The following is a 17,413-nucleotide window of genomic DNA, read 5'->3' on the forward strand; positions in this document are numbered from 1 at the left end:
ACAAGCTGTAGTGAATGATGCCATGCCTTAGCTCTTCTACCAGTTCTATCCTTGAACTTAGTAGTGGGAGGGTGACCAACTTGTCCCAGTTTCCCAGGGACTTTCTCAGATTTAGCATTGAAAGTCCCATGTCCCTGGGCCACCTCCATCACAGGCAAATGGAGATTGCAGGTCGCCCTCCAAGTCAGACTCAGGAGTCATTAGTTCTACTTCTCTTTTTACTGCATTCACCCCACAAAGCAGGGAAGGAGCAGCGAGGGCCTCAGAGCTTAAGGAGTGACCCAGGCTCCGGAAGTAGAGCAGGACCTTGAGATCTCCATTCAGTTAGCTGTAAAGCAAAGTGCCCACTGAGAACCTGGAAGTCTCCAGAATAGGACTGACTGAGAAAAAAGGAGGAAAAGTTGACCTGGTTAAAATAAGAAACAGCAGAACTAAGAACATAGACCTTTAATGTAACTCTCTGTTCTAATCTGAACACTATTTTTTTCTTTATATCATAATTAGTGATAATGTAATTCTTCTTATTAAAATAAAATTTTATTCTATAACAATTCTAAAAATCTCACCTACTTCTTAATTTCCCTCTTCAAAAGTCTAAGAAATCTAAAATACAACAGGGGAACTCAATTTTGGGAAACCCCAGTTTAGCCTCCTGAAATTAGACCCTCCACCAGGATACCACAATAATACTATCACCACCTATTACACTTAGCACGACCCTGGAGGTGTCTGAATACACTCAGCATTTTACTCATTAAAGTGCCATTCCTCTTCATCACTTAGGGATGACATGCGTACCATAGGATTCTTTCCACAAGTCTATTTCTTGCATAAATAGCATAATCTTCTGAAGAATATTTTCAAGAGACCTTTAAGCCCTTTCTCATCAACATGACAATTATGAATAATAAAATATTATAAGCACCAGCATCTTAGACTTTTCTCAGCACTCTGGCATCCATTATCTCAACTCTCCCCTCCCTCCACTCATTCTTGCTGTTAACAGTCCTTACTGAAGTGTTGTCATTGGTTACTGAAGGACTTCTTTGCTGTTAAAGGAGAATCCTTTCCGACGTGAGCCACTTAGGAACACTCTTCCATCTGAAATTTTCTAAACTTCAAATTTAACATGCAAATCCTCAAACAATCCCCATAATGCCTTTAGCAAACAAATATTTCTTGAACTCCTATTATGTACCAGTCATGGTTAAGGTCTAGAAAAGCAGCAGTAGATAATTCATTGAGCTTACGTCAAGAGGGGCAGAGTAGTAAGTAAATAAGTAAATAGGCAAATATATGTAGTAAGAGAGCTGTTAAAAATAAAGCAGAGGAAGGGATATATGTATGTGTCATGGGTACACATGTCTGCATGCATGCACATGTGTGTGATGGGAGGATAGTTTAGATTAGATGATTGGGTATGGTGTAATATATGAGCAGAGACCTGAATGAAGTGAGGGAGCCAGCTCTGAAAAGAGCATTCTGGAGGGAGTGAAAGCAGGAACAAAGACCCAGGTATTTGATGAAGAGTACGACCTTTGTAAAGAGTTGAATTTTATTCTGACCGAGTTTTGATCTGGCAAGTTATAGGATCTCCCTTGTGGTTTAAAACATCACTCTGCTGTTCTGTGTAGAGATCCAACTGACGCAGGGGGCAAGATTAAAAGCAGGTAGATGTTTCAGTAGGCTATTGCCGTAATGCAGGTGAGAGATGATAGTGTTTTGAATTAGGGTGACAGCAATAAAAGTAGTAAAAAGCAGTTGGATTCAAATTTATACATATCTGTTTTCTTAACTGATCTTTCTTTTAATGTGGTAAAATATATATAGCATAAAATTTATCAGTTTAACCATTTTTAAGTATACCGTTCAGTGCTATGAAGTACGTTTACATTGTTATGTAATCATCACCACTATCCATCCCCAGAACTTTTCATCATTCCAAACTGAAACTCTGTACACATTAAACACTTTTATTCCCTCCCTTCAGCCCCCGTAACCATGATTCAACTTCATGTCTTTATGAATTTGTTCTAGGTACCTCACATAAGTAGAATCATACGATATTGGTCCTAAGATACATTTTGAAGGTAGAACTCAAGAGAACTTGCTACTGAGTTGAGCATTCAGGGGGAGGAATAGACACATCAAGGATGCTGAACAGTCATCCTTACAGACACCAGTATATTCTTCAAAGAATGGGGCTAGTGGGAGCCCCTAAGGAGTAAGTTTTTACAGAAAAGGGAGTTGAGGACTAATCTCTGGGGAGTTGAGACAAAGTCCTTGAGAAGGAGGGAGATGATGAGATTCCGTGCACAAATGAAGAACGTGGCCATAGGTAGAACAGGAAGAATTTCATCCTGGGTAGCAGGAGGGAAGGCAGAGTTTATGTGCGCAGATGTAGGTGGGATGGAACATTTTCTGCTGGGAAGATCAGGTAGTTCTTTATAGATGCTTTCTATATCTGAAGAAAATAATACAGGAGGTCATTGGCTAAGAGTGTGGAAAGGGAAGAGGTGTAGAAGATTAGGAAGAAAATAGAAAAAACAAGTGTAGAGCCTGGGAGAGAGAGCTGACTAGGGAAATGTAAGACTGCCCACTTGATATTTGTGGTCATAAATTTGCAGTGGCGTGAATCATCAGGGATGTGTGTTTTTTTCCAGGCATGTTCAGCTTGAGTAGTAGAATAGGCAGAGACTTGGGTTGAGAGCCTGTTGGGATTTTGCTAGGCAAGTAGAAAAGAGGAAGAGAGAGGCAAGGGAGTGAGGCTATGTGTACTCTTTATACCTATATCCCAGGAGTATTGTCAGTGTCTGGATGAAAGCAGTGCTTTCCCACCCACATCTGTGCCCATTCACGAGAACATAAAATCATTCATCTAAAAGATCAGAATAAGGTGCAGAGAAGTGATTAAGAGAATTATCAAAGGTGACCCACACCTTTAGTTAGTATTGCCAAGCATTACATATGTTAAGTTCAAACCATTTAAGTAAACAAAGGTTCATAATAAGCAGTTCCTCATATTTTATTGTTGTTTACATATTCATATAAGTTGAATCAAGTTAGCACAATGCTGGGAACGTAGTAGCTGTTCAATAAACACGTGTTACCTGAAAGACTGAATACCAAGGGACTGCTCCAGAAAGACTGAATACCAAGGGACTGCTCCAGAAAGTAACGTGTAAGTAGCCTGATGAACCTATAAAATCCCAAGCATATTTTCTGCATACATTTTTGCTTTTAAAAAATTTCCAAAAAAATTAGAGAATATTATAATAACCCCTGTAACTATCACCCAGACTCTACGTTTATCAGCCTATAGCCAATCTTGTTTTCTCTATGTATATAACCACCTACATCTTCTTCCGGGTAAGTTTGAAAGAAATCCAAACAGTGTATCATTTCATCTATAACTATTTCAGCACCAAAGCATTTCTTTAACTTGCGTGGGCCACACGCAAGGTAGATTTTTAAAGTATTTCCTTAACTTAGTAGCAACATAATGGAAAATACTGATCCAGGTATCCTTTAACAATTCTTTCAAAAAAATAAAAATTAAGAACTATGTTATCACATGTTAAAATTTATCTAAAATTTTGATAATCATTTTCTCTTGTCCCAAATTCTACACTAAGCTGGCCAAAAAACATTTAAAACAAATATTACCTTGCAGTTCTTAAAAAGGAAGATTAGAAAAATCCCCAGCAATTGTGGCTTTCTTGGAAGCGTTTGAAGGGAAGAACATAACTTTTGGGAAAAAAGGAAGGTTTTGCCTCTTGCCAGTGGTATAAGCTGAGAGAAACAGGGAGACCTGGGGGTTCAGATCTTCATGGCTCTGTGACCTTAGGTAAATTACTGTATTTCTCTCAGACTTTGTTTCTGTGTCTGTGAACCAGGGATGATAATTTTTCACAGTGTGGTGATTAAATGAGTCAACCTATGAAAGGATTCTGGCACGTGGCAGTTCAGAAACACTGATTCCCTTCCTGCCTTCTCGGTGGCACAGCGGTCCCCTAGTGGGAAACCATGTTCTGTGTTGATATAGCCTGATGGGCTGCCATAGATTCCAACCTGAGATCCAGACCTTCATTCGAAGCCCATCAGAGTCTAGGATGTCTGTCAGAATATCTTTACCACAAAGCGAACCTGTCTCTGCTTGTTAGGGAAAAGCCATGGATCTCTGGGGTTACAGAAAGGGTCCAAAGAAAACAATGAGACTCAAAATTATATTCTGAAACATATTATCAAGCCTCTATTAACATTACTTCTTAAAGAGTAGTTCATTTAAAGTCTTGATCATTGCAGCAATAAACAGAAAACTCATGTTTTTTCATTGTTGAAAATATATTCTAAACTGTAGTTGTTCCTCTTGCTTGAGTGAAGAATATAATGGAGAAAATTTCATATTTCTTTAGAGAGTCAAGCTATTCTAGTGTCTTGGAGCAATCATTATGAATGTCAGTTAAGTTTGCAGAGAACTCTGTTTGGTGGAGGTGTTAGAATTTGGGCTAAATGTGAATTGGTCCCTAATATATAAGATAAGATTTATATGTCAAGTTAAGATTTGGGCCAATATCAGATTTCCTTCTTATAATTTACTGTTTTGTTTAAAAAGGAGATTGGAGGAAGAGGACAGAAATCTAGTTTGTTTTGGGCTCTAATTGATGAAAGTGTTATACTCCGTTGTGTTTGAATTTTATTTTAAGTTTGGCTAAATGCAAAGTTTTATTTGGATTACATATCTTAATTAATTTGTGAACATTAACTTTGTAGGAAATTTCATTATGAGGCTAGAATTTTCCAACTTTGTCATCTTCATACTATAAAGTGAAATCTGTGTCAGACTAAATCTAGTCTAAGAGACTCTGTCCCCATGGTAGTCATTATAGATACACCCATTCTGCAGTACTAATGAATGGGGATGTCTGAGTAGGTTTAGATTTTTGTAACCATTGCTTTTGCCACTGTCAGGGTTTTCTTGAAAGAGAATTTGATACTCTGCATTTTCTTTGCCCCAGAGTAACAACTGACATTTGAGCATAGCCTCATCTAATGAAGCCACAAAGAATACTTTCTCTAAAGCAGTAGATTAAAATCTGCTTGGCAGTTCTAAGCAAACAAGTAGCGGAAATGATCACAGAATTCATGAAACAATCAAATTTGGTATTTGAGGATATTGCTATTTAGAATTCTCTGGGAAAAAAGAACAGATGTTTTGTTATGCAGTCCCTAAGCCAGTACACCAATTTATATATGACTGTGTGCTTACTCACACAAACTAACAAAAAATAATAACGATAATAATGTCACCCAGTAGCACCGAATGTCATCCCTGATAAGTTATGCTTTATGATGGGAGCAGATGTTTCTGATTTCCACTGAGTTATTTGGTATAGGAGTCCCATGAACAGACTAATCCATAGAGTGAAGTCTCATGGGTTCCAGGACATTTTATTTTAAAAAGATCATCTTTGTGATGTGACACTCATCAATTTACAGCATTTTGTTTCAGTGAAATTTCCATAATCAGAAAAAATACTCATGACTGTATCCTTGTTCCATTACCACCATTTTTTGGTGATAATTCTTAAACATGGCTGTGGTAGTTTTCAACTAAGGTGACACTGCGTCCCGTAGGAGGTATTTTAAAATATCAGAGGGGTTTGGTTGATACAATTTCTGGTGCTCCCAAATGACACAGAGAGGAGGAGGGAATGTTAATATTCTACCTTGTGCAGGACGGTTTCATATGCAGAATTGCCTGGACCAAATGCCAATCCATCCCTTAGGAAACACTACCCTGTATGTTTCCTTGAGTTTTGTTTTTCTTTTTTTTTTCCCCAAATCTTTCCAATAGCCCACACCTGATGTGGCAGGGCCACACACTTCCAAGATACTCTGTCCTAGTCTAAAGACGTAGAAAAAGCAGCAATCATGAGCCAGCAGTGAGATTTAAAATATTGAACAACCTATGAAGACTTTAGTGTCCTCAATCCACATCATAGGCTGGATGTCAGCCCTGACATGTCCTTCAGATCCTAACATCCCTTGCTGTTGGGAAGTTCTCCCTTATATCCAACTTCATTTGCTCTGAATCAGTTCTCTTCTGGATGAGGACCAAAGTCATCATCTGTGTTAGAGCTCTCAGCTTATTTGAAAACTGTAAATGGACTTGAATTGACCTTTCTGCCATAATGGCTGTAAGGAAGCTGTTTTTCATTTGAAGAGACACACTGACCTGCTTAACAGGCAGAACTGACTCAAGAAGTAAATCAGAATTTCCATTTCGGCAGCACCTGCTCTTAGCACCACTGCTTTGTATGTTTCAGGCTCAGTGACTCCAGAAATGTGCTCAATGCTGGGGGCTCTACTGTCAGAGTCCCTGATGTTCAGAGAAATCCTACAGTCCACCATTATTAGCTGATTTGGGGGTAGAAACAGAAGCCCAGAAATGTGGTTGCTTTACCTGCAGGCCCCTGGAGAGCCTACTAACCTAGAATTCATTGCCAAGGGAATATTTTAATAAACCAAGGTTCTAGGAGAATAAAGCGTTTGAAACTGAATACAAAGAGACCTCTAATTTTTAATCTATGTATTACTGAGAATTATGTTGGAAATAAGGGAGCAGGGCAGTAATATAAATCTTGAGTGAATGAATAAATTCATGATGTAAAATGCCATAAAGCAGTGCTTTTTAAAAATTCACATTTCATTTCTAGTATATGTCTCTCATTTCCCTGGACTGTAATAGACCCCTTATACGTATTAGTATTTTTCTCTTGTTAAATTATGAAGCCAACTTACCCTGGAAATTTGACATAGATTATCTAAAGAATACTACTGACATCCTTACTATTAAATCCTTACTATTTACCAACCTCTCTGACACCAAAACTACAGTTAATGTCATGCATAGTAAGTGCTCGATAAAGAGTTGCTGATTTGGCATGAAACAAATTTTAGTGATTTTTGACCCAGTCATATTATTATAAGAAATGTGTGAATTTACAATTTCCAAAAAATTCCAAAAATATTTTAGCAACAGCAGCATTATTGAAATAAGCAGGTAGCTTCCTGGGAGGCTATTTTAAAGGATTGTAGTCATTTATATATAAATAAATAATTTGTATCATAAATACTACATAAATTATTTATTTTTATTCTTATTATGACTGTTAAGTAAGTCTCATTTCTTTGTATTTATACCAAATACAGAGAGACGAAGCCTGAGTGTCAACAATAGCACAGAGAGGGAGGCATATGACAAAGGGAAAGTCTAAGGTATGAGTCACATCAGAGTTTCCTTGGAAAGTTTTCCATTTTGGAGTAAGTTGGAGAGGTTAGAGTTGGCATGGAACCATCGGGTCCCTTGCCCACTACTGACATTGCAGACCTAGCGGGACACTTTTCCCACTGAGCCTTGTTACAGCTCAGGACCATTTTGCATTCATTAAGACACAGATTCTGCTGCTGTAACAATGACTCAAAACAATGGATGCCTCAATGAGACAGGAGTTTATTCCTTATGCATGTGTTACTCTGAACATGAGTCCAGGCCTTTTGTGGTAGCCTCACAATGTTGAGGACTCAGATTTCTTCTTTCTTTTGCTCTGCACATCCCTGTTTTCATGGTCTGCGGGAACTCACTGTCACATCTACATTCTGCTCAGAAGGAATCAGGAAAAAGTCATAACCTGTTCCCTTAAAGGCACAATGAGAAAGTCGTATACAGGATTTTGGCTTACATCCTATGTGCCAATATTTGGTCACATATTTACACCTAGCAAAAGGGGGATTCAAAAATGTAGTCTTTATCCTGGGCATACAGCTAAAATTCTATCACTATGAAGGAGGAAAATAGATATTAGGCACAGCCAGCACTTTTTGCCACACCTTTCCAGCATAGCATTACAGATGGTTATTAAGAATTGGCTGGAGTTGGCACATGAGGTAAAACATACCTGCCATTCATAAATAAGGTACACCTACATGTTCTAGTGTGTTCATTGAGTAGCTTTGTCCATAAATGACTCCTGTAGCATATGCTTCATATCATGCCCTTTCACTCTTCACGTGTGTGTTTCTTAGTGATATGTAGCTGAAGAGTCTTCCACTGGTTCTGGAAATTGTAATTTCCCCTTGAAATGGGATTGAGACTAGCTGTCTAAAATTATATACATTACTTTAGACCATCCTGGTTTAGTTAACTTTTTAGGTTAACTCAAACAGATCCTCCTAGCCTCAAAGTAATTGCACAGGCTCTACTATGCATAATTTGTGCACATTCCATAATGGATCCATAGCCACATATTTTCTTGCACATCATTTGTAACCTTTAAATGCCTAAATATTAAAAATAAATAGAAGAGATTCAGTTCCGTGTTTCTGTGACATTGTACTTGATATTAATTTTTCAAAGATAAATCCTAGGAAATAATTCTCATGTGACCTACACAGGACTGTACTCTTGGTAACAGGCAGGAGAATGGAGATTGCTCGCCTCTCAAATCCTTCCTGAGGGGGAAAGGTTGTAACTGGGCCTTGGCCCAGTTGGGGAAAAAGGACGAGAAACCCATCTTAGAGAGTAAAAAAGCAGCAGCACATCGTCCAACTCTGTTGAGGAAACGTTTGAGGAGACCTGGAAAGCAGATGCATTTGTGAGGGATTTAAAGCTGTTTTATACCAGTTATCCAGTTTGACATTCCTACATTTTATAACCCCTAAGTGATAAGTAATAATTTGGCAAGATACAGCTGAAAGGCTCTTGAAACCTTCTGAATGCCTATAAATATATAATTAAGAGTATTTCCTGACACTGACAGTTATAAAAAGATTAATTAGTAGAACTTCTCTTAACAAATGGTGAGCTGGGTCACCTTGTTTTAGAGACTGAGATACATGTGTATTACTGATCCAACCCTAGTTAGTTTTTCTTTTGATTTTAGCTTGTGTACCTCAGTAAAACCAAAAAGATAGAGCTAAAAGCAGTTGGGGTTTCTTTTCTATCTTAAGTGAATAAAGCCTACGAGGATCTATTGCCGTACAGATTTAATGAAACCACAGGCCGGCACTTTAAAAATAAACCTTGCCTTTCCTCTCTGGGTATTCTTTGAATAGAACAGTTTCTTGGCCTTGTTTCTGTCTTGCCTATATCTTTTTCCCTCATCTTTTTATAGTACCAAACTCAGAGGTATTGTGACTTTTCCATTCAGACAAACTAAGTTTCTGTAGAAAATAGATTCAATGTTTAGAAACCCCATTAGAAAATAATATAAATAAATTCAAAGAACAATTGGGAAAGCAAAGAAAATATTTGCAACCATGACAAAGAGCTTATTTACATAAAAAGCAAAGGGCATCTACAAATCCTAAAGGAGAATCCTGTAAGAAAATGGGCAAAGTATATCAACAGGAAAATCTTGGGGAAGAAAATACAAATGCTCAACTTCACTCAAAATTAAAGAAATGGGGCTTCCCTGGTGGTGCGGTGGTTGAGAGTCCGCCTGCCAATGCAAGGGACACGGGTTTGTGCCCCCGTCCGGGAAGATCCCACATGCAGCGGAGCGGCTAGGCCCGTGAGTCATGGCCGCTGAGCCTGCGCATCCAGAGCCTATGCTCCGCAACGGGAGAGGCCACAACAGTGAGAGGCCCGCGTACCGCAAAAAAAAAAAAAAAAAAAAATTAAAGAAATGAAAGCTAAGACAACAATGAAATTTTTTTAACCTATCAAATTGACAAAAAACAGAATTTAAAAATGTCTGGTGTCAATAAGTGTGTATGGAAATCTGTACTGGAGGGTGTGCAAGTATGGGCAACCTTATCTGGAAGATAATTTGGCTACCCCTATTAAATTTTAAATGCACATACCTTTTGGCCCTGTAATTTTACTTCTAGGGATTTATTTTATGCATATTTATTGCCATATTGTTTATGGTAATAAAAATGGAAATAATTCAAAGATTCACCAATACGTGACTAATTAAATTATATGTAGACATACAGTGAAAGACTGTGAAGTTATTATAGATAATGCAATAGCTCTGTTTGGGCTCCTATTGAAAGATACCCAATGGTAGTTTTTATGTCCTTTTCTTAAGTTAAAGCCTATTGTACAACAGTAGAACTGTGTGTTTATGATCACATTTATGTTTTTTAAAATTATGTGTGTGTGTGTATATGTGCTTACAAAATATCTTAAAGGACACAGATGAACAATTATAGCTTCTAGAGAATGAGACTTTTGAGGTAAGGGAAGTAAGATGAGAACTGACATTTTCCACTAAATACCTTTTAAAAACCTCTCAGTGTTGTTTTTTGACAATGACCAAATATAGCTTTTATAAAAGGAAGGAAGGAAGGGAAGGAGGGAGGGAGAGAGAAAAGGAGGGATGGAGAGAGGGAGAGAGGAGGAAGGATAGATGAAGGAAGAGAACTTTTTGGAAGTCGTCAGCCTATCCATGTCCAGTACTTTCTTCCCACAAGTGTATGTTTATCATTCTTGACCTGTGGGTAAGGAGCCAACACAGCTGTGTTTGACACACCTTGATTTCTCTTGCTCACTGAGTCTGCTGGCAATTCTTTGCTTCATCTAAGACAAAAGGAAAGAGTCAAGTCAGGAGACCTAATGGAAGAGGCTGGTTAAAGACATGCCATGGAGAATAATATTCTCAAATCATATAAAGGATGTGTATAAAACAATAAGACAACATAACAGGTTTGAATCTTATATTTGATAGTGGCTGGAATCAGAGCCAAAATTATCTTCCCTGTTTGGAGTTGGTAAATGACAAAATAGCCTAAATTTATTCCCAATCCTTAGCCATAACCAGGTAGCCTAGTATAATGGGGCTCCTGAAAATGCCCTACTTCTATACCTCTACCATGAGCACAATTCAGTAGAGCTAAATTGTTCATTTTCCTTTTATTAGGCTCTTGGGCACCCCAAAGTCCAGCTCCCCTCTCCCTGGATCCTACTCCCCATGATGGAGTAGGCTCACACACAGCTCATTTAACAGCCATTTCATATTGAGTATTGTCTGTGATGCTCACACTGGAAAAAATGGCTCCCACTATATTCTTGACTCCATTGTACTCTTTAGATGCTCTGTATGGAGCCAAAATACATGTCAGAATTTCGTCAGCTTTTCAAAATATGGCAAGAACGAGAACTCAAAATATCTGTCATCTAAAATAAGTAGTGATCGCTCCCTCTGTTATTTTCCCCTTGATAGTTCTTCTGTTACTCCACCAGTATTTGCTTGTGTGCCTACAATATATAAAGCACTATAGAGGTGGCAAGATAAATAACACATAATTGTGCACTTGAAGAACTTAGAGTTTTACAAATAAGTTAGCAATAACTAGCTATTGAGTGCTATTCTAAAACTTTACAAGGAATAACTGATTCAATCCTTACAACGACCCCATGAAGTGAGTACCATTATTATTCCCATTGGCCAAAAAGAAAACTGAGGCACAAAGGAGGTCAAGTAATAGCCCCCAAGGTCAGACTGCTAAAAAGTGGCAGACCCAAGAAGTCTGCCTGTGTCCATGCCTCAACTGTTGTGCTCCACGGGCTCTCAGTATGCAAAGGGCTGCATTAAACAGCAACAAGTGTCAAATGCCCTTGAATGATACGAAATACAACAGGAATTCAGACAGAAAGCATTTCTGGATGGAATGTTCATGGGGGCGGTGTAGTCAAGGTATTCTCAGGAAGATTTTGACAGATGGAATGTGGGCAATGGATTGCAAGCCATGCGGGTGAAAGCTTTCAATGTTTAGAAAGGTAGTGCACAGCATGTGGTCTAATTACATTTATTTTACTTTCATTAAATTGTTTTTCCTATCTTCATAAGCAAAATTTCAGCTGCAAATATAAATAAGGTCTATATGCGAACTAGGCTTAGTTTGTTTCTTTAGGAAACGCGATCATCAAAATCATAAGGATAAGATATAGATGTTTCATTGTTTCCCTTTTATTGACCCTCCTTAATAGAATGATGTAAAAATAGAATATAGTGTAATATGATAAATGGAACATTATTGTGTATACATAGATATAGATATATAGATGGGGCAGAAGCAGAGCTATTCATACTCATGGGATTCTATATATCCATAACTATATATTATCATTGGTATTTTATATATATATATATTTCACCTAGTTCATTGCCTTCTTTTTCCAGATAGGAAAGCCCACTTGGAAAAGGTCAATCAAGTGTCCTACCTAAATTCATACAGTGAATTAACTGGCACAGCTTTTACCTGAACTCACGACTCCAAACTCCTAACTGCTACTCTTTGCTCAGCATTGTCATTACCTTAGTTTGGGAGGTACTTCTCTTATTCTGTTTAACAAAGCACCAGGGGAACTCAAATAAGAAAAGGTTCTCCAGGCACCTGAGCAAGGAATAAAAGCAGGGCACTTAGGATATCAGCGTATTTGATGCAAAATCCTTAGCCCTTTCTTCTCCAGTTTTTCCCCTTGAGACCATTTCTCCACTGCATCTTGAAGGGTAAGCAAGGAAGTATCAAGAGAATTGGAATCACAATCAACAGACACTGGATGTTCAGACATTTCCATTTTTAGCCGTGCAGCAAATCGGCAAAAATCTGGTTGATCCGCACTAAAATGTCATTTAACTTTTGTTCATTAGGACTTGGTAACTGTGGGGGGAAAGAAAGAAACTAAAAATACCAGTGTGCTGTTCAGTCTGCAGGAAAGACGCAACTAAGCCAATTTTGTGCTTGGTTCCTTAAACAAGCGCTTTTGTGGTAAATTTCCAGGAGGGTTTGTGTCATCAGCTCTTTGAGGTTTTGCTCCTAATATTTAACAAGCTGTCTAATTGTTGCACAAAGTGGTGGAGTGGCCTGGGGAGGTGTGTGCTCCCAAACTGAATTTATGTTCTCAGGAAGGTGCTAATTAGTAACTTTCTGGAAAATGTACAGTAGTTACTCTTGGCTTGTTACTTTTTTTTTTTTAATTCATGAGATATTTATTAAAATAACACATTTAGGGAAAAAAATCAATACAATTGTATGCATCATTACTGAAAACTGTATACCATCATACAAAAAAGGATTTTATTTTGGGAAATCGATTCCTAATTTATGGCAAGTTCCCCCCCACCCCGCCCCCGCTGCGTTGGGTCTTCGTTGCTGCGTGCAGGCTTTCTCTAGTTGTGGCAAGTGGGGGCTACACTTCATTGTGATGCGCGGGCTTCTCATTGCGGTGGCCTCTCCCGCTGCGGAGCACAGGCTCTAGGCACACAGGCTCAGCAGTTATGGCGCATGGGCCTAGCTGCACCACGGCATACAGGATCTTCCCTGACCAGGGATCGAACCCGTGTCCCCTGCGTTGGCAGGCAGATTCCCAACCACTGTGCCACCAGGGAAGTCTGGCAAGTTTTACTTTCAGAAATAAAACCACAAAACAACGCAATCTAATTCAATCTTAAAGGCTGGCATGCTGAGCAAGGAATGTTCTTATTCTTTGTAGGAGCTCCTTCTTTACACTGTCAGGTACCAGGGCTCTGCCTTTTGGTGTGATTTCAGCCACCAAGTCATCAACAGTAATGTGTTCTAGTCCTTTTTCTTTAATTACCTCTTTACAGTGTGCCTTCAACTGATCCTTCCAGCCACATTCAGTTAATTTAGCTCTCAGCCACTCTTTGAGGCATTCTCTTTCTCCAGTTTCTATCAACTTTTGGTTAATTGCTTCTCTCATCTGCGCATCTTTGTTCATCTTGCTAGCCACCATCACCGCAGGCAAGGGCTGTCCCTTCCCAGTGATGAAATGACCCTTGTGCTGACGACCATTACCTACCACACTCTTCGGCCGCCAGGACCTAGACCCTCCTTGGCTTGTTATTTTGTAAACTATTGATAATCCAGAAGAACCAACCCTTATATTTTGTGCTTCAAGTGATATTGCTTTGTGTTTTCCCCAATGAGTACATTCTTATGAAGAGGCAGCCCTGCCAAGTTATGGGCACTGAGGAAATTACCAAGTGATGTTTTATGAAAAGTGGGGTGAGACCCTACTATGCCTCTTACCAACCAGCTGTCCCCTGCCCAACCAACAACCAACAACTACCACCCCAAGCTGTGGCTGCTCTAGAAGTCTGGCTTGATTCTAGGACACTAGGGCTCGAAGACCTAACTCAAGGATCTGGGCCCCTCTGGAAATGCTGTTTTAGGGAAGGAGCAAAAAGGGGCAGAGGCAGATTCTCCTGAGGCCTAGATTTGAAATGAGATCCCGCCTGAGTCATCTAGCCTAAAACTAGCTTGTTAGTAAGTTAACAACTCCAGAGACATTATTTACCATTAAATTTCTCTCCCAGTTTGGGATAGAATAGCCAGAATTGGTAGGAAACCTGTTATAATGAAATGTCTTTGACGACTTTTTTTTGGAAGATAGATAGAAAGGTAGGTAGGTAGGTAGGTAGATAGATAGACAGATAGAAAGAGGTATATGATAGAGATAATATGTGACAGATAGATATAGATATATATGGTTCTATCTATCTATCTATCTAATTAGTCATTTTCTTGGCCCATGAGAGAAGAGAGGGAAATGTGGGGATCTCTTCAGCAAGTAACATGAGCTATGTTGAGTGACACATTGGCATTGGTTTCAATTCCCTTTTAAAAAGAAAAGTTAAGTACATTAGCCTCTGAAAAAGTACTTCTTTTAGGTCAGAAGTAGCTAATTACCTGAGAATAAGACATGTATCTCTAGAAATCAGAAAAAAAAATGTTTTTAAAGGGAGGGAGGGAGGAATCCAGTACTTATTCAGCCTTGGAAGACATAATTATTGTTATAATTAGTATAACAAAAACAAACATTTCTTGAGGATTTACTAAGTGCCAAGCATTGTTACAAGCACTTAACATGGATTAACTCATTTAACCCTTTAACCACTACAACAGTTATCTCGGCTGAAACAGAATAATGAAGGCTATGTCCTCCAGCAAAGGGAATGTTCATTTTAAGGACCCGTTTATCTGAGGGAGCAGTGAGACAAGGCATAGCTGGTACAGGGTGCTGTTTGATGCTTTGCATAGGTCTGAATATGCAGCTGGGTTGCCATCACATGTGTAAATTTATAAATTGGGAGATTGGTCTGCTTTAATAAAATGTGAATCCAACCATTGGGTTGTAGAAATTTCAAAGATTTTATTTTTTGACAGGATGCCTGCCGTTTTTCTCTCTTGATTCCCGCTTGTTTTATTCATTTTGGGGTAGTTGCCAATTAGACCCAATTGGTAAGTATAATTAATGGACAACATGAATTTCCTCTTAAACCCCAACCAAGAAAATTAACCATAGAAATAATCATTTCCTTTACAAATTCCTAACACTGTCCCTCCCTGTGACTGCTGTTTATCTCTTCTAAGACATCCAACTACACCAGAGATTAATTACTCCCTATTATTTTTCATCTTAATAATACCACATAAGACAGAGAAGAGAGAAATGAGCGTTTATTGAGGTCCAAGTATATTCCAGGCACTGTGCTAGCATTTTCATATATACTGTCTCTTTCACTAGTCACAAAAACCCTTCAAAGTAGGAATTATTATCTTCCTTCTTTATAGTAGATGAAATGGCATCTCAGAGTAGTTAAGCCCTTGTTTTATATCCAGTTAGTGGTACAGACAGGTATAAACCTAGGCTGATAAGATTCCAAAACCCTTGCTCTTTTCACCCCACATAAGGAAGCATTATTTCATTCAAAAAGACACTCCGCTAAAATTTTGTTACCTTGGAGGGTTTGGGGGTCATTATTTCATTCAACAACTATTTGAACACAAACTCTGTGTCAGACATGGGTTGAGTATTGGTTCAGCTAGGAATAATCGTCAGCAGAACTTTGGGTGGAGGACAGTGGTTAGTGGCAAGATGGTAGAGGAATTCACAGGAACAAGAGGAGGAGGAAGTAGGACAGGGTGGTGGCATGGGCGGTAGGGGTGAAGACAAACAGAGGAGCTCCTGATCGTGTGCCCATGGCTACAGTCTTTCTTCATGTGACTCGTGGACTTCCCTTTGTCATCCTATGCCTGAGAATATATGAAGGAGGCTGGGAAGGCAAAGGGACGTTCAATTGTCATCACTGGCATCTTTTTGATCATTGCACCATCATCCAATGCATTGGGGTAACCATGACATGAAGTTTTCCATCATTGAGCTCATAACTGTTCCATGAGATAAATAACAACTCTGTAAGTTAAAGGTCATAGCAGAGCTTCATCCAGGGAGCCCTGGAAGTAAGAAACAGTGAATTTATATTCTCAGAGACTGACAGCCCTGGATTCAAATCAAGTGACCTGAAAAGGATGTTAAACTTCCTCTGGGCAGGTTACATGTATATCAGGAACATCTCATTGTCTTCCTTGGATGCTGTAACATGTTCAGCCTAATCATTCAGACTTTTTACTACTGGTAGAATCAACCAATCAAGTAGAAGACCATCCAAAATACAAATACCAAATTCATGATCAGTTAACTTTGTACTGTGATAATTTGCCATTTTCCAGATGCTCTCAACTGAATGTGTTGTTTGAAGTTTTTCTGCCTTTTAAAGAATTTTCCCTTCAAAGGATAGGTTGTGTGAAGAAGACAGTTACAGTTTAAACATCTGCCCTCTCTTCATTTTATAAAGTGGCTTGACAGAAGTTGGCTGTGACACTGAACTGTTTGCCACGCTTGTTAATGAAAAGTCACCTTGTCAATCAAGAAAATAACGGAGTCAAAAGAATAATATTGAAGGAGTAGAACAAATTTAATGAAACCTGTTTCTTGGTATTTGCCTGTCTTGTTTATCTGACTTATTTTCCAATTCAAGCTAGGAGCTGTCTCTTTTTTAGGAAGGAACCCCATTCCACATTGGAACTCTCTGTTCAGGGACTGGGACAGTTCCTGTAAACAAATGAGTCTGAAACAGGTAACTGTCCACCATTCTGATAAGACTTAGGTTCTTTTACACGTAGGGAAGAATGCTGAGATCTCCTTTCAGATTAGAAAGATTTGGGTTGCAAATGTTTGACTGGCATTTTGGTCTCAGTTGCTGGTCAGAACTAATAGGTCCTTCTGGTGGCAACTTTCTTGGTGGGACTCAGTCTCTTCCTTGTTTCACTAACTGGAAGACCTTCCATATCTTCTCATTTGTTGTTTTTCTAGCTTTCCTCTCCTTCCTAATGCCTGTGGACCTTATGTCCCACCCATTCCAAGCTACTTGCAGTTTCTCTTAAAGGACATGCCCTGTTCGATGTGTTTTTGTCCCATTTTGACATTTGCTGAAATTCCAACCTCTCCCAACTCTACTTATTGGCAAAAACCTACACTCTTAAGTCTAGCTTGAAAATCTTCTTTTTTCTGAAATACTACCAGAAACCATACACACAC

At 38.8% G+C, this 17,413-nt stretch overlaps 1 protein-coding gene and 1 pseudogene across 1 annotated transcript in view; one reads left to right on the forward strand and one right to left on the reverse strand.

Annotated features, from left to right (window-relative positions):
• The window catches only part of TRPM3 (transient receptor potential cation channel subfamily M member 3), a 74,469-nt gene that overhangs the window by 36,840 nt on the left and 20,216 nt on the right, over window positions 1-17,413 (forward strand). The window lies entirely within an intron of this gene.
• LOC132426628 (transcription and mRNA export factor ENY2 pseudogene) lies at window positions 13,410-13,765 on the reverse strand (annotated as a pseudogene).

This window comes from Delphinus delphis, chromosome 6, assembly GCF_949987515.2.
Source record: "Delphinus delphis chromosome 6, mDelDel1.2, whole genome shotgun sequence".
Classification (NCBI taxonomy): Eukaryota; Metazoa; Chordata; class Mammalia; order Artiodactyla; family Delphinidae; genus Delphinus; species Delphinus delphis.